This window comes from Phalangium opilio, unplaced genomic scaffold (assembly GCF_054372755.1).
Source record: "Phalangium opilio isolate 3A_F unplaced genomic scaffold, DU_Popi_V2 ptg000089l_1, whole genome shotgun sequence".
In the NCBI taxonomy this organism is placed as follows: domain Eukaryota; kingdom Metazoa; phylum Arthropoda; class Arachnida; order Opiliones; family Phalangiidae; genus Phalangium; species Phalangium opilio.
The window spans coordinates 1,018,735-1,046,183 of NW_028324194.1; the positions used below are offsets into that span (position 1 = coordinate 1,018,735).

Genomic DNA, 27,449 nt, shown 5'->3' on the forward strand with positions numbered 1-27,449 from the left:
GTACTGCAGATGACGTTTTCCATTTAGTGGGGAAAACCCCTTGCGTCAAGGATGTGTTGAATGTATGTAACAGTGGCGTTGTTAGGGGCTCGGCACAGGCTGTTACGTCTTAATACTGAAGAGTTGGTATATGTGGGAATAACTTTAATCTAGACTTGGTAACGCATTGCAAGTAGTGGTTTATTTTACTATAAAACTTAACTCTTATTGAGTTGCGTACATGGTATCTTAAAGACTTATACTGGTTTCAAATTAAAGCTAGCTTACAACTGATAACTGAAGTGACAACTGCCTTTTTCGTTACACAATCTTAGTATATATACAGAAATATAAAAAACTAGTTGAGTTAAAACACTAATCTTATTTCTAATATTATTTTGGTCTATTCGCCTATTTTTTAGTCTAAGTCTCAACACAGGCTTTAACTATGAATCCAGGGATGTTGTCGATACCCTTCGCTTTATTAGGTTTAATCTTCTTAATAGCTTCGTCAATGTCCTTTTCATTGATTCGAAGATTTAACAGAGGTTGTATTTGTTTTCACCTCATGTTGTTTAAGAGCATTTTACGTTCTTCTTCGGTGAGTACCTCTCTAGTGCGACCACTTATCTCCTCGAAGTGTGATTTGATTTTTTGAGCTATTAGTATATTTTCAGTTATTATTGTATCATTCTCTCCGTCCAATCTCAAGTTATCTCCAGCCTTAGGCTTGAGTCTATCGTTGACGTAGGTCCACAAGTTTTGAGGCTTTTCTCTTAGTTCATTTACAATCGAGCGACCATATTGGTCTTTGTCAATTCTCAAAAGCCTTTGCGTTTCTCGTCTCAGTTCTTGAAATTTTGCTATATCGGCCTGGTTCTTCGTACGTTTTTATTTTCTATGGAAGTACTGTTTTCTACGTAGTGCCTTCTTTAGTTTCCCAGAGAACCAGTGGGGATATTTCGAGATTTCATAGAGTCATCCACTATTTCATGTAGTAGCTCAACTGAGTCGTCAATTGATTGTGTAGAGACAATCCCTTCCCATGACTGACTGCGCAGGTGGGTATATAGGTTTATATAGTCCCTCTTTTTGAAATTAAGTAGTTTTCCCACGCTTTTCTTCGATGTTATTAGTAGATTTTGATCAATGGGGAATTTTATCAACAATGGCGGATGATAGCTGTCGACAATAGTAATGGGTGTCTGATCCTGCGTAACCTTCACGCTTGTACAGTTGGTAAAAACCAGATCCAGAATATTTCCCGAGACGTTTCGGCAGACATTGTACTGATTTAGATTTAGGCTTAGTAACTGACTTAGATTTATATATAATAATAATATATATAAATATATATTATATAATATATATAAATATATATTATATAATATATATAAATATATATTATATAAATAATATATTCGTCTGCTTTCTAAAGAAAACACGTGATCGTCTAAACTGTCGTGATTAGATTGCGCTTCTCCGCCGTTCCGTTACCTTCGGCGAAAATAGAAAAATATCCTATTCTCGTCAAGGCTCACGAGCGGCAAGCGGAACACGGCGCGGCATGAACCGAGATGGTTTAGCGCATGCGCGCCGGCGACAACGGAGAGCGGCAACGGCTCAGCGGCGTATGTGTGCATCCGCCTTTAGTCTCAATAAAATTATTTTCAGAACAAACTAGTGATTCACTTCCAAGTATGAGTGTTCTTGAATCTAGAGCTATTTCAGATACAACGGCTCAACAATGTAAGTAAACATGATTTGAATCGGAGCTTTTTTAGAACAGACCAATTTAACTCTTGACGAGAATTAATCAGTGGCGTGTATTTGTATATTTTTTGTTTCAGTCGTTGAGAATAATGAATGTCCAAAAAGCCCGTTAGTGGAAAAATGTGTTAGTGGTTCAAAGGAAGCAACGACTAATTTTGATACGTTGGACTGCACCTCATTTAAAGCTGGTTCATCTAAACTAGTCAGATATAAAAGTTCCACATTAGTTCGGAGAAACGTAAATAAAACGGCTTCTAATTGCAAAATAAACTCGTCAAGTAAAGGCAAAATAAATTCGTCAAGTAAAGGAAAATTAAATCCATCGAGGAAAGGAAAAGCCGATAAAACTGTTTCATTGGTAGAAAAAAACTTGGAATTACCTATTACCAATGACGTTTGCATTGAAACTGGCACAACTAATAACCAACAATTAGACAGTCAAACTTTTCTACCAAATATAAATACCGAAAGTGCTTTTGAAAAAATCACTAACATCGAAAATGATGCTTCGAATTCCTCAATAAACACAGTGTGTTCTAACGCAGTGGCTTCAATAAATAATTATCTTAAGCCTTCAGTTCCTCGACGAATCACTGACACAGAGTCGCATAGCATTTCAGAGAAACCTTTAAGTTTTGTTTTGCATAAAGAAAAATCTAACAAAGTGGTATCAAACCCTGTGTTATCAGCGGTTTACGCTGATGCGTCAGCGTCATGCTTTACGAATATTGATAGACCACAAAACCATTTTTTTAGTAGAAAAAGTCAAAGCCAAACTAAATGTAAGTATGCACACAAAATCACAAATATATATGCGCTATCCCTATGACATAATTAAGCACCTATACCTTTTCATAATTAAGCACGCGTATTTCCAGACAACTCAAAACGTTGTGTACAAAATTTCGAGAATGAGTGCAGCTCTGAAGTCCTAGTGTTCCATTATCAGATGAAGGTGTACATTACAGAAAAAGCTTCGAAGGTATTTTAAAGAAATGTTTTTTCTTTATTTCGCGCTTTAACAATGTAAACAAAAGCATATGCCTTACAGAATCTTCGTATCGACAAGATAATTACCGAAATGATGAAAGGCGAGATTTCCGTAACATAGGACACAATAGTAATTAATGACATGCATCTACTAAAAGCTCAATATTGGTAATGATTTTTTGTTTCATAGATAGAAGCCGAGAATTTAGGCGCCACGGAAGTCATTTTGTCAATTATGAAACTGCAAGTACCCCGCCAACCAATCTTACAGTGAACCCCGTAATTGTGCTTACAGTATTTAGCTACTTTTTATACTTTCTCTCCAATTTAAAAATAATTTAATTAACCTTAATTTTAAAATTTTCATAATTTAGCATTCCATAATCCGGCTAATCAAAAATCTAGATCCGATGAAAGACAGGATACATTATTGAGGTTGAGTTCAGAACAATTTCAAAGAACTATGATCTTAATGTTAACCGATTTGAACGCTAAAATGGACAAGTTCCTTCAAAATAGTTACAAGGTAAAATCTTCTACTGCTGATTCTGAAGATTTGGAGGTTAATGGTTTTCCACAGATACCATTGAAATCTTTGGATGATTTATCGATACTAGAAGAGCTTTTGGAAAATGAGGATTCAAGAAATAAGATTGTATGTTCAAAAAAATAATTCATTTAAAAATATTTAAACACCTCCCTTTCTTAGACAAAAACGTTTGCGTCCTTTGGAGGGAAAAAGATAAAAGACTGCACCAGAAGGATATTAAAAAATGTAATAAGTCACGAACTTGTGCTCAAATTCAATTGGATAGGAGTAAATGAGAAATACGCCTTTATAGAACTCAGACTCAAAAAATGTTATCATTGGTAAATCTAATTAAATTTAAAAATTGGAAATAAATATTAATCATTCAAACTTTTAGCCGCTGTTCAACTAAACCTGAAAGGCAGCAAAGAATTTGAAGTTGAAAGTATAATTCAAAATTGGGTGAAATATGCACCCGACCGTGAAGGAGGTAGAAGCAGAAGAAATGCGTAAAGGAAAGACTCTGATAACGAAATGTGAAAATAGGACCAAAAATTGCTATCTTTTAATGAATTCGGTATAAATTTATCGCAAAATATTGCAATAAAACAAATTTAAACTTTAAATCCTATATCGCCTTAATTGTGTCATTATTTTTGGGCTTCTAGCAATTGGTTCTGATTAAGGGGTTGGGTTGGTTCTGATTTTTGGACAGCACGTATTAAAGATGGTTGAGTACCGATTCTGGTTATGGCCCAGTACTGATTTTATTTGGTAGGATTTTGGGCGTTGGGTAACCCATGATTTTAGTGGTGGATGAATTATATCCGAGCCTTAAGCAATCGCGTAAAAAAGGCCGATTGTTGCCCAAAAGCTGGCCTACAGATGCTTCCAACAATAAAACGACTAGAAAAAACAGTTGGCCAAGAATTAATGATCATTTGGCCCAGGGCTGTTGCTGGCTGTTTAATCCGAAGTTGGCCAGGTAGGTCATTGAGTCCGAAAAATCAGAGTCGTGCCAACCTTTTTGTGCTACTAAGGTTAAACCCAAATTAGATCAGATCTGAGATGTGATATGCATGAAATGCGGGCTTTATGACACACGCTAGATTGCGAACTCGGAAATAAAAAAATCTATCAAAATTACCATACAGCTACGAATTATTGGATGAAAAAACCCTTTTTAACCTTGGTAGCTGGTTTATGCGAAAACAAGTCGAAGATTAAAACTAATTAGAAATATGTTTGTTTAAAACGACGTTGATTGGAACTCTAATTTAATGTTAAGTACAGAGCAATTGCGACGAAGTCGAAAACTACCGTTAATAACGATTTACTCCCATTTAACCCAAACCGTTTCTCCCAATTCCCATATCTCCCAATCCCATTTGATCCAACACTATGTCTTTTCCCCCAATTTCTTTTGTCCCAATTCAGTATAAAACATATGTTAATAAGTTCAAAGAGAATTTTTTTTGTTTTAATAACAATGATATGTTTTACATATTCAGTAGGAGAATGTTTCAGAAAAGGTGGCAGCTAACTATTAGGAGAATATTTTGGAAAAGGTGGCAGCTAATTAGTAGGAGATTGTTTTGGAAAAGGTGGCAGCTAATTAATAGGAGAATATTTAGAAAAAGGTGGCAACTAATTAATAGGAGAATATTTTGGAAAAGGTGGCAACTATTTAATAGGAGAATATTTTGGAAAAGGTGGCAACGAATTAAAGGAACCATTGTTTTGGAAAAGGTGGCAACGAATTAAAGGAACCATTGTTTTGGAAAAGGTGGCAGCTAACTATTAGGAAAATATTTTGGAAAAGGTGGCAGCTAACTATTAGGAAAGTATTTTGGAAAAGGTGGCAGCTAATTAGTAGGAGAATTTATTTATTTATCTATTCATTGGAGGGATAGGGTTGCAAAGCCAAATTGACTTATGTGCAACCCCCCAAAAGCATTAAGGTACATCAAATGAACCGAAAAATATTAAATTCAGGCGTTGTTGAATGTTTTGGAAAAGGTGGCAGCTAATTAATAGGAGAATATTTAGGAAAAGGTGGCAACTAATTAATAGGAGAATATTTTGGAAAAGGTGGCAACTAATTAATAGGAGAATATTTCGGAAAAGGTAGCAGCTAATTAGTAGGAGAATGTTTTGGAAAAGGTGGCAGCTAATTAATAGCATTATAACCTAACCTAACCTAACGTTTTGAAAGCAACCCTTTGCGGCATAAAATATTAGACGAAACCATTCGATTGGGAGAAATGAGAATTGAATAGTTTGGGATAAAAATTCCGATTGGGAAATATAAGATTGGGAGAACTGGGTATCTGAAAGTTTGGGATAAAAATGTATTTTTAGAAACACAGAATTGGGAGAAATGGGACCATACCTTAATAACCACTGACAGTCTGACAATGAGAAAGTTCTAGATTGATGGCTAACGACCTCGCAGTTCATAAAAATTCAAATTAATTTGAGCGCTTGTTAAAAGAAATTATATTCGCATGGCTAAAAATGAGTGAGAAGAAATTTGTTTTCGCGCTAAAGGATAGGCAAAGTACTCCCTTCTTCCGAAGGCTCTTAATCGATACATACTCTGTTCCAGCTAAGGTGGTCCGCACGCACATACCTAGGTCTCTATGTGACGTAGCTTTGTGCGTGCTGACAAGAGACGAAGAAATACTGATTTTCAGCATCTGAAATATCGAGATTTTAGATCCTGAAAATAAGTATTTCTTTCGTCTCTTGAAACAAACTTCCATGATATTAATATAGACGGAAAGCTTTCAGACATACTGGAATCATTCACGCTTCCAAATCCCTCCCCGCAACTGACATCCAAACCGTCGTGGCGACTATTTAACGGAAAAACAAAGAACTTGGTCATATTTTAATGTATTGAATCGTGTTAGTAACGTTATATGTGTAGTAGATAAACGTTGACGTGGTAATTGAAACATGAGAAGGAGCCAAATCGCAGCCAAATATTGAAACGTGTTATAGGACATGTTGGAAATAATTTGTATATACAAACACTATACAATAAGAAGCTGGTTTGAGCCTTTTTGAAATGTCGAATCCATTGTTCGAAATAAAAATGTCATTTGGTCATGAATTATCTCAACAATTGCCATTCCAATGTTACATTTAGACCTTTTCAGATTAGTTAAAGGGATAGGATCAACGTTTTCCGACTAGTACAAGATGAGGGCAGTTTTAGGTAAAAAAATGTGCCTAAAATTATATGTGCCAAAAAAAAATCGAATTAAAACGTTTAAAATTAAGAAAAGTACGTTAGATATTTTGAAATTCAAACTAGCCGCGAAATACTGCCCAACTTTTTTTTCACACTATGACGTTGTAAATGTCTCTTGATTCATTGGTTGTTTGGAAATAGGAGAATGTAGGGGAACTCAAGTTGAGGATAGTAGGTTTTTTTTCGTCGTCTGCTACAGGAGCCAAATAGAAAATGTCATCGTCGACGTCGAGTCGTAGCTCGGAATCCGAAATATCAAACGGAGCAAATTTGATGAGACTTTTTGTAAATGTAATTTGGATTATTAATGTTCATTAACCATTGTTCTCTAACTTTTTGTTACTTGGTAGACTATGAAATGACAGAGATTTGTCCGAGTCTGTATTGGTACAGTCAAAAACAACGCACTTTCTACGACATTTTGGCAAAGGCTTAGTTTCCATGATCGATTTTTTTATTCTAAGTGGCCCTAAATTGAAGCTTTTAAGATTTATTTTTCAAATTAAATGTGCTAAACCTCTTACTTAAACGATTTAATTGCTATGAAACTATTTAGCTTCTTTCACGCCTCTCAAAACACGTAAACCGAAATAAAAGTCAAGGCCAAGTTTATTTGTGATCCACAAGTGAAATAGTGTGAAAACTACTGTTAGTCGTAAAGCTACCATATCTTCAAATAAGAGGAGCGTATGGAGGGGTGGGTAGATGTTTCAACCGTGTTTTTGCCAAACGACGCAGGAGGGGGTAGTGATCGGAGCAGTCCCAACAAGTTGGGAAAACCAAAATATTACCTCTCCGTGTCAAGAGGTCTACTACAAACGTATTTACTTAGATATGGAATTATTTCACTTTTTTGAAGTAAAAATTTACGAAATATTGAAGCAGTATTCCAAACATAGCGAATGTACAGTAAAGCAGACGACATTTTACATCCAATAAGGATAAATTTTGGACACATGGAAATCAGTCAATGGGGAAAAGAACAGGAAATGAAGTCTTCGCTTCAGCTGTTTAGCCTATATTCTGAAAGCTACATTCACAACTGGTTTGCAGTGTAAACACCATCGTCTCGTCTCACTTCAACAATATTCTTAGTTTGCCAACATGAATGTTAACATTAAATAACAACAAAGCTAAATTGTAGCTAGACGCACTAATAGTCAATGCGCACCATAAAGAGAATAATAAGTCTGTAGTTAATACCCGTTTACCATTAGCCCTTTTACTAACCTTATTATTATTATTATTTAAGAGTGTATTTAACTTTCGGCTCACTCTGAACCGTTGATGTCTCTTCATTTCAGACACGAAAATCAAAGCCAAGAGTTTACTTCACCTCAGGCCTCAATTATTTACTCTTTGTTTCACTAAGCCTATTGCGGATAATACTTGTTATACGCGCCGGAATCTAGGTCTTAGCTTTCTTCATGAAATCACTAACCCAAGGATTATTCTATATACAGATGTAGTATAGCTTAAGCAATATATAAACAGCCATTTCAAATAACAATATTAAAAAAAATCTTTGGAATATCAAAATGAAACAGAGCTTTAAAGCTACAAAAGTACTAAATGCATCATAATTACGAAAAATACTTCCACATATTCACTTTATATTATGGAAAAAGGGAATATTAAGGTTCTGTATGATTTCTTAACACATCAACACAAGGCTAACTGCTAACGCGACGCACTAGTGTAACAATAGACGGACACACACAGACAACAAGAGTAACAAGGAGTATAAACCCATTAGTGGAAGCAGTTTTTTTTTCCGAAACAATCTCGCTTATGTTTATACTCTCTAGACTTCGCTAAAAACGTATTACTACTACGTAAAATATTAATAGACAGGGAAGGATTGATACCATTAAAGAAGGAGCGCAATATTATCCATATTTTCATTTCATATACAGAGAAAAGAAATTATTATGTTTCTGAGAGGAGCTTCCCATTTAGGTTGTTGTTTTGAAAAATATATCGCAATGCACGGGCCTTGATAGATAGGAGGCAATGAATGAAATATATCGCATGCACGGGCCTTGGCAGATATAGGAGGCGATGATAATCTCTCTCTTTGCACGAGAGGTTTATCTTTAATATTTAAATAAATATAATTATTTTTAATTATTTTAATCTTCAATAATTAACATTAATAATAGTTAAATCGTTTAAAATAAAGTTATACCTATTATCATCTCAAACTTTGCTAATATTGACGTTTAAAGTGAAGGGTACCCCTCTTGCCCACTTTCTTCAAATTTTGGGGTATATATACGATTCGTTTCCATTATAATAGTAAGGAAAAAGCGCAATTGCGAAAACCTTTGGTGGCGATCCCACCTTAGGGAGGCTAGACGTTTCTCGTAACCCTAGCTGATCGCCGCGTATATCCTAAAACCAAACGATGATAATGGAGTAGAAGCCAATGATACAGATTGGTGTCTATGTGGAATAGACGGAAGATCAGTGGATGGTGGTGTTAGAAGCCAATGATACAGATTGGTGTCTATGTGGAGTTGACGGAAGACCAGTGGATGGTGGTGTTTAGGAGCCAGTATGTACAGACTGGTGTCCAAGTGGAATGGACGAAGACCAGAAGATGGTGGTGATTAGAAGCCAATATGTGCAGACTGGTGTCCAAGTGGAATGGACGAAGACCAGAAGATGGTAGTGATTAGAAGCCAGTATGTACAGACTGGTGTCCATGTGGGATGGACGAAGACCAGAAGATGGTGGTGATTAGAAGCCAGTATGTACAGACTGGTGTCCATGTGGGATGGACGAAGACCAGAAGATGGTGGTGATTAGAAGCCAGTATGTACAGACTGGTGTCCATGAGGGATGGACGAAGACCAAACATGGTGGTCTGAGAACTCAAGTATAGAGTGGCCAACGGAGAGAAATACAATTTTCTAAATTTCTGTGACCTGTCAATGCGGTGCGGAAATTGGGAACACGTTTGCTCCGATACGCAAACTGCGAACGCGGTCACGTGGGTGTAACAACGGACAGACACACAGACACACACACACACACAGACACACACACACAGACAGACACGGCCGTTACAGAACCTCTCCTGGACTACGTCACACGGAGAGGTAAAAAGTTGTTAAGGGTGGTTTTAGAATCCATAAAATGAATCCGACATTTGGTGAAAATTCTATATTTTTCCATAGAGATAACATGGGATTTTTTTTTGAAAAATGACCTTAATTGCGATAGTGTATAAAGAAAACTAATCATTCGTTACGTTTTGGGAACCATCTTAAATAATAGTCCATAGATGTGCCTTTCCTTAGTTTCATTAAGATAAATTAAGTTTAAGTATTGATTTTTATCATTATTAACACATACTTTGACTTACGTTGTTTTGGGTTTTGGAATTTCGGCGTTTTACCACTGTTTTAGCCCTAATTTTTTATATCGGACTTACGGCGTTTTTGTCGTGATTCACGACGTTAGAGGGATATTAAGCAAGAAAAACATGGCGTTTGAGCTCGGGTGCTTGTACTTGTGGGTGTTTTTAGGTACTTGTGGGTGCTTGTGGGTACTTGTGGGTGCTTGTAGGTACTTGTGGGTGCTTGTGGGTACTTGTGGGTGCTTGTAGGTAGGTACTTTTAGGTACTTTTGGGTGCTTGTAGGTACATGTGGGTACTTGTAGGTACTTGTGGGTACTTGTAGGTACTTGTAGGTACTTGTGGGTACTTGTGGGTACTTGTAGGTACTTGTGGGTACTTGTGGGTGCCTGTAGGTACTAGTGGGTACTTGTGGGTGCTTGTAGGTACTTGCCCCGGGTACTTGTAGGTGCTTGTGAGTGCTTGCCCCGGGTGTTTGTAGGTACTTTGCCTCCTCCATAGGATTAACATTACACTAAGTTTTGGAAGCTCGTAACTCTGGTTATATTAGAGATACGGGGATACCCTTGGATTATGTAATAGTCCTATTTGCCCCTTCCCTCCTTCGTTAACATTTGCTCCATAAGATACTCCATATACGGGAAAAACCTGGAAAACTCAGGGAAGTATATGGGGAAAAGTAAGGAAATCTCAGGGAAATTTGTTTTCCAAAAGTTGTATGAACCTTGTTATGGAACATATCTTATAAACTTATGGTTTTAGTTATATAAAGTTTTACCAAGGAGCGATATCTAGTTTACTAGGGAGAAGGTATAAGATGCCTAAGTATTCGCGCGACATAGACCCAGTCACACTTTCAAAATACAAGGGGGGACGTAAAAGGAGGCCGGGCTATTTCGCCTCTCCTCAGTCGGAAAATACGTAGTTTTCGTCATTCGCGTCGCGTTTACGTGAGTTTTCTGGTCCGTGACCAAATAAGGATTTTTTAAACTGGACATTAGGCCAGCGACTTTCCTGCTTTGGAATAATAAACTGGTCCGTGACCATTGACCAGAGCACGTCGTCTGCTAAACTAAAGAAGTGGATAATTAAAATATTAGAATTTTAATGTGTGGAGTCTGGTTACCCTTGAACTTTCTTAGTAGTCTCGTGGACCACTGACCCCCCCACCGATTTAATTTTTGAACTGGAACAGGCAATTTTTAAACTGGTCATTTGCCCTGTGCCACCACCTTATTTCCCACGCTGACGCGAGTTGCTTTGCATTGTCGAGTGCGTGATGGAGTCGGCTATGCCTGGAGTCTTAACCCCCGCGACTTCCAACCACTACCATAGCCCACTCGATCACGCTCTCTTTTCCATGGCTACATATTTTGAAGATGGCACTTTTTAGGCGTATTAACAATCTTGGATCATCTTAGTTAACTTTTAGGGTAGCCCTGACTATATTTTGTTTAAGGTTTTAAGCTTAATATCAAACAGACGTTAGTTTATGCTACAAAAAAGTTTGAAATTGACAATCTCGGATCGTCTTTGTGAAGTTTTAAGGATATCCGAATTTCATATTGGGCTTATGAAAATTTTGAGCTAAATGTTAAACGGATATAAATCAGCATTTTTAAAAATTTTGTAAAATTGTCAATTTGGTCCTATTTATGGAATTTTTAGGGGGGCCTCGCGTTTCAATAAATGATTGTAAAAAATTATATTATGTTAATTACAATAAGAATACAAACTTATAATGATTTACGTTTTTTTTGAAGTATCATTATAAATAAATGTCTGATTAAGCTAAATTTATGGTCCCCTTTATATATGTTTCTGCTTAGTGCAGATTTTGAAAATGTAATACAGTTTCTTAACATTCTTAATTAAAATGAAGACTGAAGGAACAGATATTAATCAAAAATGTCTTGATTAGAATCAAGACCTAAAAAGTATCGATAAGACTGAGGTTTTCACTTGTCTGAAGGTTCAGATATATTTTTCTTTTTAATTGAAACTTAAATGCATGCTTAAGAAAAAACAACGTTCCATTACCGTTTTCCGTTGAAATAAATTATTTTACTGGTAATCAATTTCAAAAATTTACTTATCTCGGCTTTTCGACCACAATTCCATTCCCCGAAAACAATTTATCATTACATTAATTACATTTGGGAGATAACGAGTCAAAATAACCTATAAAACAATAAAAAAACTGTAATAGCGGTCTGTTTAGCCATGACAACAACCTTTTAAAAGTTACAAGCACTATATAACCCTTTCGAGACTAACAGGACCTGAGCAAACTATAGCTTAACCTGCTACTAGTTCGACCAGGGAGAATTGATGTAAACTGGATTTGAAATTTCATCATGTGCGACCTGCGGCCCTGAAACTCTCCCATAGTCCCAGTGTGTGTAGAACATAATTTTTTCGCTGTTATCTGCCAAAATCAATCTTTCTAGGTAGTGTCGCCTCCTCACTTGAATTTTTCATGATATATTAAGGTTTGAACGAACAAAATTCTAGATTACTATTTTCACTACCATGTCCCTCTGCTAACTTGAAGCTAACTTTCCTCTCTTTTTGCTGCTCATTACCGGTGCCTTTCCCTTGACTTTCTGTTCGTTATAACTACTATCATGAGTTTAGTTATTTCAAACCAAAATATAAAAAGATGGATTCTTTTTCCTTTTGTGCTACTTAGAATTTACAAATGTATATAACGTTGTGCCGTGCCATATCAAATAGTCCCTAACCATTGTTAGAAACTAGAGAGAGAAATTGGGCAGTAACACTGATCATGCCCTGAACTATAAGAAATAACAATACGACGGTTGACTAAAGTACACTTGATATAACATCATTTTGCAAAACCGCGAGAAAAAATCTTACTGTCCCTATTGAATTTGGCGCCATTGGTTTTAGAATAATTAAAATGTACCACTGCGAAGCGTACCGGTCTCCAATGGGGATGTAACGTCTTTAGGAACCTTTTAAAACGCAAAACCATACAAGTACTCTCCCAAAAGTAATTAATATAATGATAAAATGTTTTCGGGGAATGGAATTGTGGTCGAAAAGCCGAGATAAGTAAATTTTTGAAATTGATTACCAGTAAAATAATTTATTTCAACGGAAAACGGTAATGGAACGTTGTTTTTTCTTAAGTATGCATTTAAGTTTCAATTAAAAAGAAAAATTAATATCTGATCCTTCAGACAAGTGATAACCTCAGTCTTATCGATACTTTTTAGGTCTTGATTCTAATCAAGACATTTTTGATTAATAGAGGTGAGAGATGTTAATAAGGAAGTCTTTATTGAGGAGGTTAGAAAATATACTTTCTTGTACGATCTAGCGACAATGGGACAGAGATACTAATTCAGAGTGCGAAATAAATCTTTTGGAAAATACTCTAATCTGTCACGTGACCCAAAAATATCTACCGCCAAACTCAAAATTCAGTCGTAGTGTGAACATTCTACAGCCGGAAGACGGCGTAAGGTAAAATTTCTACGTGATTTGCGCCGGTTTTTTTCGGTCGAGTGGGAATCTAGCTTTATGAAGCACGAAGTTGTCATAGTCTGACGCAAGAATCAAGCCGTCAGATTAAACCTAAGCCGCGTATTTTCCAGTCAGATTTTATATTCTGTTATTTAGCACGACCAGATCTATCAAACAACACCGGATTCATACATGTAACTCATGAGGTATGAATTCATACCTCATTCGACCATTTTAACCCCCGTCTGATTTATTGATGGCCCTCTTTGATGACGTCAGATTTCATATATTTGTAATCGCCATTTCCAGTTCTATCATTTGCCACCTTCTTTATTCATGTACCTCATGATGTAAGAAATCATACCTCATTAGGGTCAAACATGACCCCGCCCCCCTCAAATGCCCCTGCTGTGACGCGTAAGACGGCCAAATCTATTAATGAGCATCAAATCTGAACTCATTCCAATGGTCAGACCTTTTGTACTTTATGAGGTAAGATCCAGGCCACTGGCTCTTGGTCTATTAAGATAGGGAAAGTGATGCAGGTTATAACTTGATCACTGCCACCAAAGAGACGAAGATTAGCGATTTGCGGAATGACCGTAGCCGGAGTGAGCACGAGATCAAGGATGTTAGAGCTTGGTGTTCGTGTCTGACTATACCGAGTTGGGAACCGTACATGTTGAACGAGGGCTGAGTCAGCAAGGAGGTGTAGAAATTGACGATGTTCATTAGACGCGCCAGGCTGTTTTGATAAGTTGTTCCAGTTAATTAATGGGAGATTGATATCACCGGTAATAAGTAAATCCATTTTTACAGAGGAAATAATTTGGATTGTGTTGAAGAGAATAGTTTATTGATCATGGGGTGTGTTGGGAGGACGGTATATACTACCAAAAGTTAGCCAAGAGTCTGAATCTGGCGGTTTCAACTCTATCCAAAGAGATTCTTCATATTTGTCTGGGATAGTGAGCTCATGAAACGGTATAGAATTGTTGACATAGATCAAGAGGCCACCTCCTGCACGATGGAGTCTGTCTCTACGAAGGAGGTTTTAGTTTAAGTACATTAAATAGAGCATCGTCATGCTTACTGGAGGCCTAGGATTCACAGACACAAATGCAGTCCACTTTACTGGCTGATATTCTAGGAGAGCGGTAGCTCTCTTAGATAAGACTTCATACTGCTCTTAATGTGTAAGGAGGGTTTTTGTTTGGATGTAGTTTTTTTTCTATTGTATTAATTGTTTCGAAAACATTCCACAGGACTACAATTCGGGCCCTCAATATGTGGTTAAAATTTCAAAAAGATCCACTCATTAGTTTATTTTATAAAAAATAAAGCTGCTAAAGGTGGTTTTCATTTCATAAAATTAGTCTGTGTTTTTGGTGAAAAAGTAAAATTTTCCCATAGAAATAACATGGAGTTTTTCTCAAATTTAGCCATTTTATGGCCACCCTTTTGAAATGAAATATTCGGTTGTTACGTTTGGGAACGGTTTTATATCAAAATTTAAACCTTTTTCTAGGACCAGTTTTAAGGTTTTTGAGAAAAATTAAGTTTAATTGCTAGATTTCATGTCTTTAATCATGCTTTGACTTACGTTGTGCAGGCTACGTCATTTATGACGTAGGTTTGGAAACTATGTATAGAGGGAGAAACGATATCTTTTGGGCAATGGCCACGCTTTGTCACCTTAAAGATTATTTTTAAACTTTGAGAACGTTGTTGAGCTTTAAAAGATCTGATTTTAATATTTTTCTTAAGTAATACTTTATTTTGATTCAATACAAAAAAATTTAAGGGTACGATTTAGTCAATAATTTATGAAATGAATTTAATTTATTATTGCTAAGCCTCGGTCTTAGCAATAGTAGTTTTCGGCTGTAGGTAGTACGGTAGGTAGGAGATATTAACAGCTATAGACATTTTTTGTATAGACAATACGTCGTCCGTTCCATGGTCCGCTCTGCCCATCGCTCGAGCTTAAGCCTTAAGGGAAATTTTTTCACTTTTCATGTAAAAGAAGGGGCCAATTAGGTCTAATTTTATTTTTTTCGTAAGTAAAACTTAATTATAATTTATTTCAAAAGAATTTAAAGTTAGGTTTTAGCCGATAATTTATAAATTCATTGATTTTAGTAAGTATCGGTCAAAAGTTCAAGGCAGCAGACAGCTGTCAGTGTCAGCTGGTTGTTGTAGTTAGAAGACCAATTGGCCGTGTAGGATTCGTTTTTAGGTGTGTTATCGGCCAACGATAACCGCTGATTAGTATTAATTTTTTGCTTAAATTAAATAAATGTTTGTTCTTTAAAGTAGATTAATGCAAACTCTACGCATAAGGGTTCGTTACCAGGTTTCTTAACTGGTGCTACGTAGATCAATTTGTTCGTTTAAATTGCTGGTAAATTAATCGATAGATCACACGATCACTAAAATTAATCGACATATCACACGATCACTAAACCCTGTCAACAAACCAATTAATATTTTTAATTAATTATTTTTAGTGCTTTTTTTAAGTTACCTAAAAAAAAATTAAACGATGGCCAGTTTATTTATATAATGCTTATTTTAACATTGCCCATGAAAACAATAAACAATAGCCGGTTTTTAATTTATGTTTGTGCTTAGTGCAGATTCTAAAAATGCAACAGTTTGTTAACAATCTTAATTAAAATGAAGACTGAAGCAACAGATATTAATAAAAAATGTCTTAGTGGACAAAGACTAGAAAAAGTAAATGATAAGAGAACAAATGGAATGACCGAAGTAACAGATATTAAATTTTTTCAGTTTAAAGACATGATTATAAAACATCAATTATTTTTAAAAAAAAATACTTATCTTCGTTTTTTTCACCAAAATTACATTGCCCAAAAATGTTTTATCATGAAATTTTCCATTCTTTACAAAATAGTTCTAGTCAAAGCTTTACTATATAACAGATACATGCGACATCATTTATATTTACAGCTAGATTTCCAATGTAGTCCATGATAGAAACAGTTCCTCGTTAGTGATATTTAAAAGGATTGCAGCTTTTAATTTGAACTACAATACGTTTTAATGCTGGAAACTAAGCCCAATAGTGAAATAAATACACAGCCACCCATTTGTCGGTGTCCATTTACGTGTTTCGTGTTTTACGTTTGCTCTACAATGTGTTCCTCATTAAAAGCAAGTCGAAGTCCTACCAAAATTCAATCACAACTTTTAAAACAGTTCTCACGCACTCAATAATATACCAAAGGTTTTTTGTTAATAATATCTTTTATCCAAATTTTAATGCTTGATTTATAAAACATTTTAAATCGTCGACCCAAAAAATGGGACCCAATCGAATCGTGGTCGTATAAATGCAGGCGCAAAACCAAACCACCCTAAAGCGACGTTTAAAATGTCAATCATGATGAAAGATAAAATTTCATCCTTCGGTTGCATTTAGTCGGTTTAAACAACGTTTTCTCTTAAGTTCGAAAAGAGGAACCTTTAAAAATAATCCATATCTACTCGGATATTTATTCTAATCCCTTTCATTCGAAAACTGTTAATACCAAAAAGGATATATAGAATGAATAATCTGTCTTTCGAAAACAATGCAAATGTAATTTTGGTGAAAAAACGAAGATAAGTATTTTTTTTTCAAATAATTGATGTTTTATAATCATGTCTTTAAACTGAAAAAATTTAAAATCTGTTACTTCAGTAATTCCATTTTGTTCTCTTATCATTTACTTTTTCTAGTCTTTGTCCACTGGGACATTTTTTATTATAAAATGCGGCTTCCTTACACCCTCTCTGATTTCCCCCGGATGGGGTCCAGGGCCTCACGTTTTAAAAAGTATGATTTGTATTTGCATCTAAAAGCCTGGGCTGTGTTTTATTCCTATGACAAGTTTATAAGAAATGTTCCATAACTATAACATTACCTATACTTCGTAATGCTGGAGACTTCCTGAGAGCTAGTTCGAGAACAACAAGCGAGAATTGATAAGCTACACTCAATTAGTTTTGCAGTCCATCTAGGTCCTATTTAGTATGAACTTAGCCTTTGACAGCGCCTTACCAGGCGTCGCTTTACAAGAATCTACGACGTTTCACCTTAGCATGACAAGCTCTCAGTAACCAATGACAAACTGCGATATGATTTTTTAAACTTCAATATGAACTGACAGTCGTCTTTGTTTGTTCCGCAAGGACGCTTTCAGGCCTTTAGTTTGACATAGAGTCCTTGTTTCACAATGAACTGCTTGTAAATGGAGTTTCACGGGGACTGCGAGGCAAACTTGTTTTTGTATAATTGCACTTAGTATGTAATGCAGGGAAACATCATTATCGGGGTTTCAATCAATTATTTATTCATGGCATTTTGAGGGAAAAAATACATCTGACCATGTTTTTCAATTCACGCTATTCAGAGGTAAGCCAATTGTTACTTTTAATTTGAGTACTTTTTTCTTGCATTTTAGTTTTTGGACTTTTTTTACTCCATTCTCATTTTACCTGACTGTAAAAATTACAACTAATTACAATGCCCAAATGAAAGATACATCTAAACACGATTTATGTGATATTGAAAGTGCTTAACCGTAAGCGACTAAAACGTTTTGTAAAACTGAAAAATATTGACCAGCATCTTTCGCAAACGGAAAACGTTAAAGCATTGAAAAAAGGAAAACAAATTTCTATGTCGACGCACATATTAATTAGTAATAAATCGGTCCAACTATCCCCGCTAAAAACCTTTAAATCGGGGAAAGCTCAGTGCTGTATTAGGGATGCATTAAATTTGTTCTAGCATGATGAAGGCTATTTTGATGGCATATAATGGTCTTATAATAAGAAAAATCTATCAAATAATCACTTTATTTTCCTCTTCATCCTTCCTTTAACGGCTAGGGGATGTTCAATAAAATATCAAGCAAGAATTGAAACTGAAAGTGACTGTCTTTTTTGTAAAAAATAGTTCAATAAAGCACACGAAAATTCTTCAATTTGAAACTCAAAGGAAGTCTTGTTATTTGAATATTTTCGTCCAAATTTTATAAATAAAAATCAACTGTTAACTAAATATCAAAAATTATCCAAAGTTTCTTTAAACAGGGTCGTTTTCTTTCCTACACAATAAAAGTCTAAAAACACAAAATGGCCTAATATCCTAATACCTCCCAAAATTAGTATTTTTGCCATTGAAAATATACGAAAGGAGTAGCAGACCAGCAGCGCAGAGAGACCAATTTGAAGTGTTTACCGTTCGGGTTCGTTTTAGCTGTTAGCTGTTATTTTCAGTTGTGATCATTGTTACCGGCATTCATTTTTTTTCCATTTAATTTTTAGACTTTTCCATCGGTAGCTTTGAACGTCAGTTGTGAAATACGCCTTTGCTTATACTTTGGTTGCGGTCGGCTTTATTATTAAGCCTCAACAGAGACAGATTTAATTTTAGAGGTAGGAATAGAGAACGGTTAGCGTTTAATTCAGTCCGACTCAGAGCCCAGTATAGAGCCCCTCCCTCCAACAGGTAATAAAAAGTTTAAAATTTCAGATTGGCTCAATTAAACTAGGTTTTTATGACGTTGCTGACGGGGACGGCGAAAAATACGTAATTCCTTTTTCCGTATGACCCGTCTCTTCTTTCATATCCCACCGTCCCGAAGAAGGGGGTCCGGGACTTTGACGCGCGCCCAGATTAGTCTGTTCCCTATTTTTGCTTCTAAAAGTTTCTTAAAACGACTTAACTCGAATTAGGGTTAATTAATGACGATTAAAAAAATTAATATCAATTATATTTATTTAATTATTTAAGAAAAACCTCTTAATTGCATCTCGACTCGGAGAGGTTTATTTTGGTTTCCCAACTTGTACACTTTTGTTTCCGTTTCTTTCAAATTTGGGAAAAAAGTTTGATATCCCAAAAATATATTGCGAAAACTCTATGGGCGGGTTTAATAGATGTGCACGTACGCTATGCCTTTGATTTTAATAAAAGGATTAAGTGTAATCCAACTTTTACACTAACATAGACAGTGTTGTCGTGATTTGTGGGTTGAACAGTACATTCTTAAAAATGTTGGGTTGTTTCTGACCCAAAGTGGGTTATTTTTCAACTCTTTGCTGGGTCAGTATTTAACCGACCCATTTTTTGGGTTGATTTTCCTTGACCCTAGAATTGGTTGTTTATTTAACACAATGTTGAGTCAACGCAAACGATAACTAAGATTTGGGCTAAACAGTAACCACATTACTGGCTAAATTGTAAAATCATATTTGGGTAAAAAACAACCCTAGCAAGGTTTAATTGTAATTTTGACGCAACTTTGGGATAAAAGGTAGCCACAAATTGGAATACATTCTTACATAATTTTGGGTCGAACGAAACCCTAATTTGTGTTGTTTAAAACCTCTCAAAATAGAAACCAAATTGCTGTTTATTACATAGCTAAGCGTTTTATCCCACCTCACGTTCCATATTTCAGCTTCCACCATATTGCAAGATCGCTGATTAGTTTTACCTGACGTATGTCACGGAGTGGTTATAATTTCGTCTGTTGTTACACCCCAGGGCACCGCGTTCGCAGTTGGAAAATCGGAGCAAATGTGCTCTCAATTTCCGGACCGCATTTACAGGTCCCGGAAATTTGGAAAATTGCATTCAAATGCATTGCATACCAATGGTGGGGCTCCACCAAAGCTACATACAATTGCGCTGTTCTGATCCATTACTAAGATTTGAAGCCTTATGTATATGAGTAAGACGAAACTACAGGCGTATACTTCATTTAAAACGTCAATATTAGTCTGTATCTCAATAATATTCAATAGTTATTTTTTAAAAGCGATGCAACCCGCAATAAAGTAAATAACTATCGAAGAAAATGTGTAATATTAATTGTATTTATTTTAATATTTATGATAATCATGTTTATCAACTCAAAGTTAATAGAGAAAGAGTAACAAAAATATAGTGTATTTGTAAGCTAGGTTTGCCTAAAATTGCAAATGACCCAATTTTGGTTACTGCAATAACCAAATTTTTGGGCTTTGAAACAACCCCATACCAAACTACCAGGGAATGTTTATTCAACTGCTACTGGGTTGTTTTTTAATCAAATTTTAGTTAAAATTCAAATAGCCCAACTCATTCAACACATGAGTTTTAAGAGAGTAAAGGACAAGGTGACAGCACTTCCCTAATCGAGGTACGGGGTTAGCTAAGAGTTGATTGCACTGTTATATATTAACATTAATCAATAAATTGACATAAGTCTTATCACTTATCTTTAACCAAAAGAAATAATTAACATATGAAATTTTAGTTCAATATTGAAACCGTGCAATTTCAACAATATATTTTCATAACCAAAAGTAGGGAATATCAAGGATGATGGGAGGGGGATGCTTAATCTGAGGGAAATCGGTGGGCTCGCTAGCTGTGGAACGATTCAGGTCCGGTGGGATGCTAGAAAAAGGAGAGGAATGCTCGGAAAAATGGCGGGCGGTCTACGTCAGACAAATCAGGAAGACCGCCCACCATTTTTCCGTTCATTCCTCCCCCATTTTCTAGTGTCCCACCGGACCTGAGCCGTTCCACTGTTAGCGGGCCGATTTATCTCAGATTACGGATCATCCCACCATCATCCTTGCTTATACGCTTGTAATCCATTAGATCTATTACTTGAGCAGTAAAAATCTCTTAATGGCTTCATAGATTAAAACTAACACCGCCGGAATAAGACTGACTGAAAGTATGATTATTGAGAGAATCGCTTGGTCGTCACTGTCGTTGAATTCTTCATCTTCAAAGTTAGTTTCCGAAGTGACGCATCTAGAGTCCGCCCACCAATAATGTCGTTCTAAAGCTTTATCGCACAAGCAAGCAGACGCCGCAAATCGAATTCTGCAAATATTATTTAAGTTTTAAATCATTTTGTATTAGTTGCGCTTTAAGTTCTAGGGTTACTTCAGCCACATATTTGATTGATATTTGGGAAACAAATTTTTTTATAAGATAATAGCAATTTACACATAATTGTGCCACAAACAAACTTAATTTTCGAATAATTTTTATCGAAACAAAGCAAACAAGACCTTTTACTATCAAACGAAGTAATCTTGTAAGATTGTTTTTATGAAATTCTCAAAAGTTTATAAGTGTAAGTCGTTATGAGTTAAAAATAAGTTTCTAAGGTATGCCTAATAAGTATGATACTACCAATACTTCGTAATGCTAGAGACCAGAAGTCCATTAAATTAGCCTAGGAAGTAAACAATTACAATAGCTGTCATAGCGTACGTCTCTGCTGGGGTAAGAACTCCTTCTAGCTCCATGGATGGGGGGTTAAATTTTTTTCCCTTTCCTAACACTGTTAGAAATCTCGAGCTCCCCTCTAGAAAGTCTTTCTTGACGTGAGCAGGGCGTGACTTATTCAGCCCATGAACGCTGGGACTCTAAAGGGTGGATTGTTTGCTTTATAAAAAAATAAAAAAATGGAACGGCCACGGTCATTAAATGACTGTTCCCAATTTCATAGCCCCCGTCCCTTCCACTGATTCTATGCTAAAGAGGGCTCGGTTTTACAGTGGAAGGGGGTGTTTTCCAGTCCCTTTAGAGATACATTGTTCATTTTCAGCCAATAGCTGTTTCTCTCCCAATAGAGCAAATTTTGGCGTACGAGTCGTACCTAAACCGAGGGTATGAGAAAAGCTATCGCGAGCTAGCGAATGTGTCACCCTTCTTCAGTATTGCTACACAAGAGCCGGGAGTCCCAAGCCCTGCTTGTGGTTTCTTCCTAGGCTAATTTAATGGACTTCTAGTAAATGGGAAAAGATGAATACATTTTTGTACGCTCTTACATTCTATTGATGTTTTCCAACATGTCCTTGTCGATGGAATTATTTCTTTTAATTTGGAACGCCGCAGAAGCCGTTGTTAAGGGAAATGGCGACTTGTAAAACAATGGCCGGGCATCTTCTTTCGTTAGAGTTTCCTTGCAGTAGTTTTCGACATCATCGATTTCATCATTCCGGACGACATACACTCTTTTCCCCGTTGACACACTCGAGATAAAATCTCTCATATCGGGTTTATTCTTCAGACGTCTATCGCGGATTGCTTTTCCTTCAATTCCGGGTATAGACTTTATTAAAAAAGAGAGCAAAGATATATTTTTGACCATCCAGCCATTTCCTGTCGTCGAACACGCTCCCTAGCCATGACAGTACAACTCTCCGAAAAGGGGGCGGTAACCTCATAAGTTACGTATAGATGATGACACTGGCATAATTTTAAACTTACTCGATGTACATACAGGGTGTTTCTGAAAAGTCCATCACAAATTAAGGGGCGTGTTTTTGGGACCAAACTGAGCGGAAAGTACCAAAGAACATGGGGTGTACAACATTTTGTTACGGAGATATGGCCTTCCAAACATTCGCCCCTAAAACAAGGAAATATCCAAAAATGAGGAGTAACACTTAAGACCGACTAACCAGCTTGTTTAAAATTACTAGACAATTTCAATAGCCTTTAATCGAACAATTGATTTCTACCTTTACTAATCAGAAGCGTATAAATGAGTAGAAGTATGCCTACGGTGGTAATGTAAAATTAATCCCAAGTGGCATGATGTTTCAAGATCTTCCCAGCACCAAGTAAAATGGTTCTGATTGAAGGGACTTTTATTAGCACAGCGTAAACAACGTTATTTTCAGGAATTAGTCCAAATGTCCACGGGCGGCATTACAAAAACGAGGCAGTCTTTCGAATGATACTTGGACATGTTGGAAGATCCCTGGCTTGTTCCTGTTATCTCAAACCGTAAAAAGCTACGCAAATCTTCATCATCACGGACAACACTCTTGTACGTTAGGTATGACCTTGAGAAAACCTAAAAGGACATCTCGAATGTATTTGAAAAACCCATCTCCAATTAAGGGGCGTGTTGTTTGTTTCCAACAGAGTAAACTCGCCCAGAGAACAATTACAATGCAGAGCCACGTTTCGGCGTTAATGGCCCACAAAGGTGGTCCCAAACAAAAGAACAAACTTTAATTTGTTTCGTTCAGTAAGTGTTTCATGTGTCATAGATAAAACGCCATGATTAATGCACGAAGAAAATGTTATTGACAAGTTTTCGGACCGCGATGCTGAAATGTGGTGGTGCACCATCGTGCATGAACCACATTCTGTTTATTAAACCTAAGGGTACGTCTTCGAGTAGTTCTGGTAAATCGTCCCGTAAGAACTACAAGTAAGCCACACCGTTTAACCTGGGCTCTAGGAAATATGGCCCAATTAAATTGTCACCCACAATACTACACCACACGTTTAAGCTGAATTGTACTTTGTGAATTCTAACGCAAGTTGCGTGTGGTTTTTTCTTAATCAGCAAACCAATTGGCGGCTGCTTGTTTTTGGATCGTCCTCGAAAATAGTGAGAACTTCGCCTATTCTTAAAAAACAGAGCACTAAAACAGAGCACTATGTTTTTTAAGAAAGGAATAAAAGAGGTTTCACGTACATGTGTTTGTTTTATTAAACTCATAATTCAACGAAGTCTGTTACAATGCCTTTCTTCACAAATGCCGAATATGCGGATATGCACCTAATGTATGGACTAGCCGAGGGGAATGCCGCTGCAGCTGTACGCTTGTATCAGGAAAGATTTCCGCAGAGGCGACTACCAAATCGACTGACGTTCGAGGCTGTGGACAGACCTTTGAGGCAAGATGGACGAATCCAACCGGCTGGACCTCAACCTAGAGCGAGAGCCATCCCAGAGGCCGTAGAAGACGAAGTTCTCACCATTTTCGAGGACGAGCCTGAATCAAGTACCCGCCAAGTTGGTCGCCGATTAGGCGTAAACCACACGCTCGTGTGGAAAATCCTCAGAAGCCACCGGTTTCATCCTTTCCATGTTCAAAAAGTTCAAGGTTTGAATCCAGCGGACTACCCACGACGCACGGCGTTTTGTCAGTGGTTTCTGGCTAAAGTAAACGATATCGATTTCCCACGGGATTTGTTGGTTACTGACGAAGCTAACTTTTCACGGGATGGTATTATTAACTTACATAATAAACATCAATGGTCCCAGGTAAACCCCCACGCAACTTGCGTTAGAAGTCACCAAGTACAATTCAGCTTAAACGTGTGGTGTAGTATTGTGGGTGACAAATTTAATTGGGCCATATTTCCTAGAGCCCAGGTTAAACGGTGTGGCTTACTTGTAGTTCTTACGGGACGATTTACCAGAACTACTCGAAGACGTACCCTTAGGTTTAATAAACAGAATGTGGTTCATGCACGATGGTGCACCACCACATTTCAGCATCGCGGTCCGAAAACTTGTCAATAACATTTTCTTTGTGCATTAATCATGGCGTTTTATCTATGACACATGAAACACTTACTGAACGAAACAAATTAAAGTTTGTTCTTTTGTTTGGGACCACCTTTGTGGGCCATTAACGCCGAAACGTGGCTCTGCATTGTAATTGTTCTCTGGGCGAGTTTACTCTGTTGGAAACAAACAACACGCCCCTTAATTGGAGATGGGTTTTTCAAATACATTCGAGATGTCCTTTTAGGTTTTCTCAAGGTCATACCTAACGTACAAGAGTGTTGTCCGTGATGATGAAGATTTGCGTAGCTTTTTACGGTTTGAGATAACAGGATCAAGCCAGGGATCTTCCAACATGTCCAAGTATCATTCGAAAGACTGCCTCGTTTTTGTAATGCCGCCCGTGGACATTTGGACTAATTCCTGAAAATAACGTTGTTTACGCTGTGCTAATAAAAGTCCCTTCAATCAGAACCATTTTACTTGGTGCTGGGAAGATCTTGAAACATCATGTCACTTGGGATTAATTTTACATTACCACCGTAGGCATACTTCTACTCATTTATACGCTTCTGATTAGTAAAGGTAGAAATCAATTGTTCGATTAAAGGCTATTGAAATTGTCTAGTAATTTTAAACAAGCTGGTTAGTCGGTCTTAAGTGTTACTCCTCATTTTTGGATATTTCCTTGTTTTAGGGGCGAATGTTTGGAAGGCCATATCTCCGTAACAAAATGTTGTACACCCCATGTTCTTTGGTACTTTCCGCTCAGTTTGGTCCCATAAACACGCCCCTTAATTTGTGATGGACTTTTCAGAAACACCCTGTATATTGGCTCTGGGCACACCAGCTCAAAAACATTTCTAACTTTTAAGAAGTCGATCATAGCATCGGAATTGACAGATGCGTAGAATTTAAGGTCTTTTTTCTCGCAATATGTCTTTCAAATTGTTAATGATAATTTTCTGGCCGATTAAAACATCAGCGGTGAAGAATGACAACAGAGCACTGTTCGTCACGATTAAAGTAAGAAACCAAATAGTCAGTAAATGCTTGGATATTCCATGATTCAGTTTTACAACCCAACCTGCGGAAGTTAAGAAAACAGTTGGAAGAGGGAATTGAAGCGAATTCTTTGTTTCAAAACTTGCTTGTTTGTAATAGAGGTGCGAAGTACATCCATAGGAATGATCCTAATTGATTCGACTTTTCAAACCATTTCGTCAAAGCGGCGAGAATCAAAACCGCCATGAATAACAATCCAAGGAACTGAATAATAATGTTTGAATTTATTCCACTGTGAACAGCTTTTACTACACAATTTCACGAAAATTGCGTTTATAACCGCAAACATTAGTTTATAAGATATGTTCCATAAGTAAGACACTACCTATACTTTGTAATGTTAGACTTACTGAGAGGTAGTTCGAGTACAACGCGATATTTGACTACACTCCCTTACAAAATTATTCTATAGAAATTATATAAAACGAATTTACATAATTTCTATAGTTTTTTTATAGTTTCTTTTATAGAAATATCAAGTGTTTTGTTTAGAATTTTGGGTCATTTTTCTATTAAATTAACTAGAAGATTCTAGGGGTTTTCTATAGATAATCCTACTGCTGTTCTATAGAGGTTTATAGGGGTTTTCTAAAGAGGTTTATAGGGGTTTTCTAAAGAGGTTTATAGGTGTTTTCTATAGAGGTTTATAAGGTTTTCTATAGAGGTTTATAAGGTTTTCTATAGAGGTTTATAAGGTTTTCTATAGAGGTTTATAAGGTTTTCTATAGAGGTTTATAAGGTTTTCTATAGAGGTTTATAGGTGTTTTCTATAGAGGAATATAGGTGTTTTCTATAGAGGAATATAGGTGTTTTCTATAGAGGACAATAGGTGTTTTCTATAGAGGACTATAGGTGTTTTCTATAGAGGACTATAGGTGTTGTCTATAGAGGACTATAGGTGTTATCTATAGAGGACTATAGGTGTTTTCTATAGAGGACTATAGGTGTTTTCTATAGAGGACTATAGGTTCTTGTGGTTTGCTTAAAAATGAAAGAAAACAAAACTACAAAGTAAATTTTCTAACTTAATTTATTGTTAAAAGTGAATTAATGTCAACACCCTCCGACACCTCATATTTTGGGTTTCCTTTTAATGCCAACATTGGAAACTTCTTTAATTTTATTAGAAAGTGACTCAGTTATCACCCTCCTACTGATCTTTGGATATCTTCTCAAGGCATAACCTAATAAACCATTGAGGAATATATGCTTTAGGCATATGATTTATAATTATTATTTTAATTGCATACCTATAATAGCTTCAGTTTTAGTTTTATCCAAGGCCCATTTTTGGTTCCAAATGTAAAGATGCGTTGCATGCTCGCCCAGTTAATGAAGATCCCTTTATCTCATCAATTGTGAAAATATTCATCATCAGTGATCGGGCAAGCACAGTTCCGTTAGTTGAAGTGGTTAGCACGAGGGGTCGGACGTTTAGGAAAAAGTGTACGGGATTTCGAAATCCAATTTGATTTCGTTTGATTTCGTCGGATTTCGTTTGATTTTAGAATTCGATAAAATCCAATGGATTTCATCGAATTTTGAGATTTTTCCCATGATTCCGTCGGATTTTGCTATTTTTACCGTGATTTCGACGGATTTTGCGATATTTCCCTTGATTTCGTTGGATTTTGAGGTTTTTTGTCGAATTTTCTTGG

The 27,449-nt window shown here is 36.4% G+C and overlaps 2 long non-coding RNA genes across 2 annotated transcripts in view; both read right to left on the reverse strand.

The window, feature by feature from the left end:
* Positions 1-27,449, reverse strand: part of LOC149646229 (uncharacterized) — a 300,812-nt gene that overhangs the window by 211,110 nt on the left and 62,253 nt on the right. The gene's annotated exons all lie outside the window — the stretch shown is intronic.
* Positions 26,805-27,203, reverse strand: LOC149646239 (uncharacterized). The gene is made up of 2 exons (XR_016371773.1): positions 27,042-27,203; positions 26,805-26,975 (listed from the first exon to the last, which is right to left on the reverse strand). It is a non-coding gene; the product is annotated as an uncharacterized LOC149646239 (long non-coding RNA).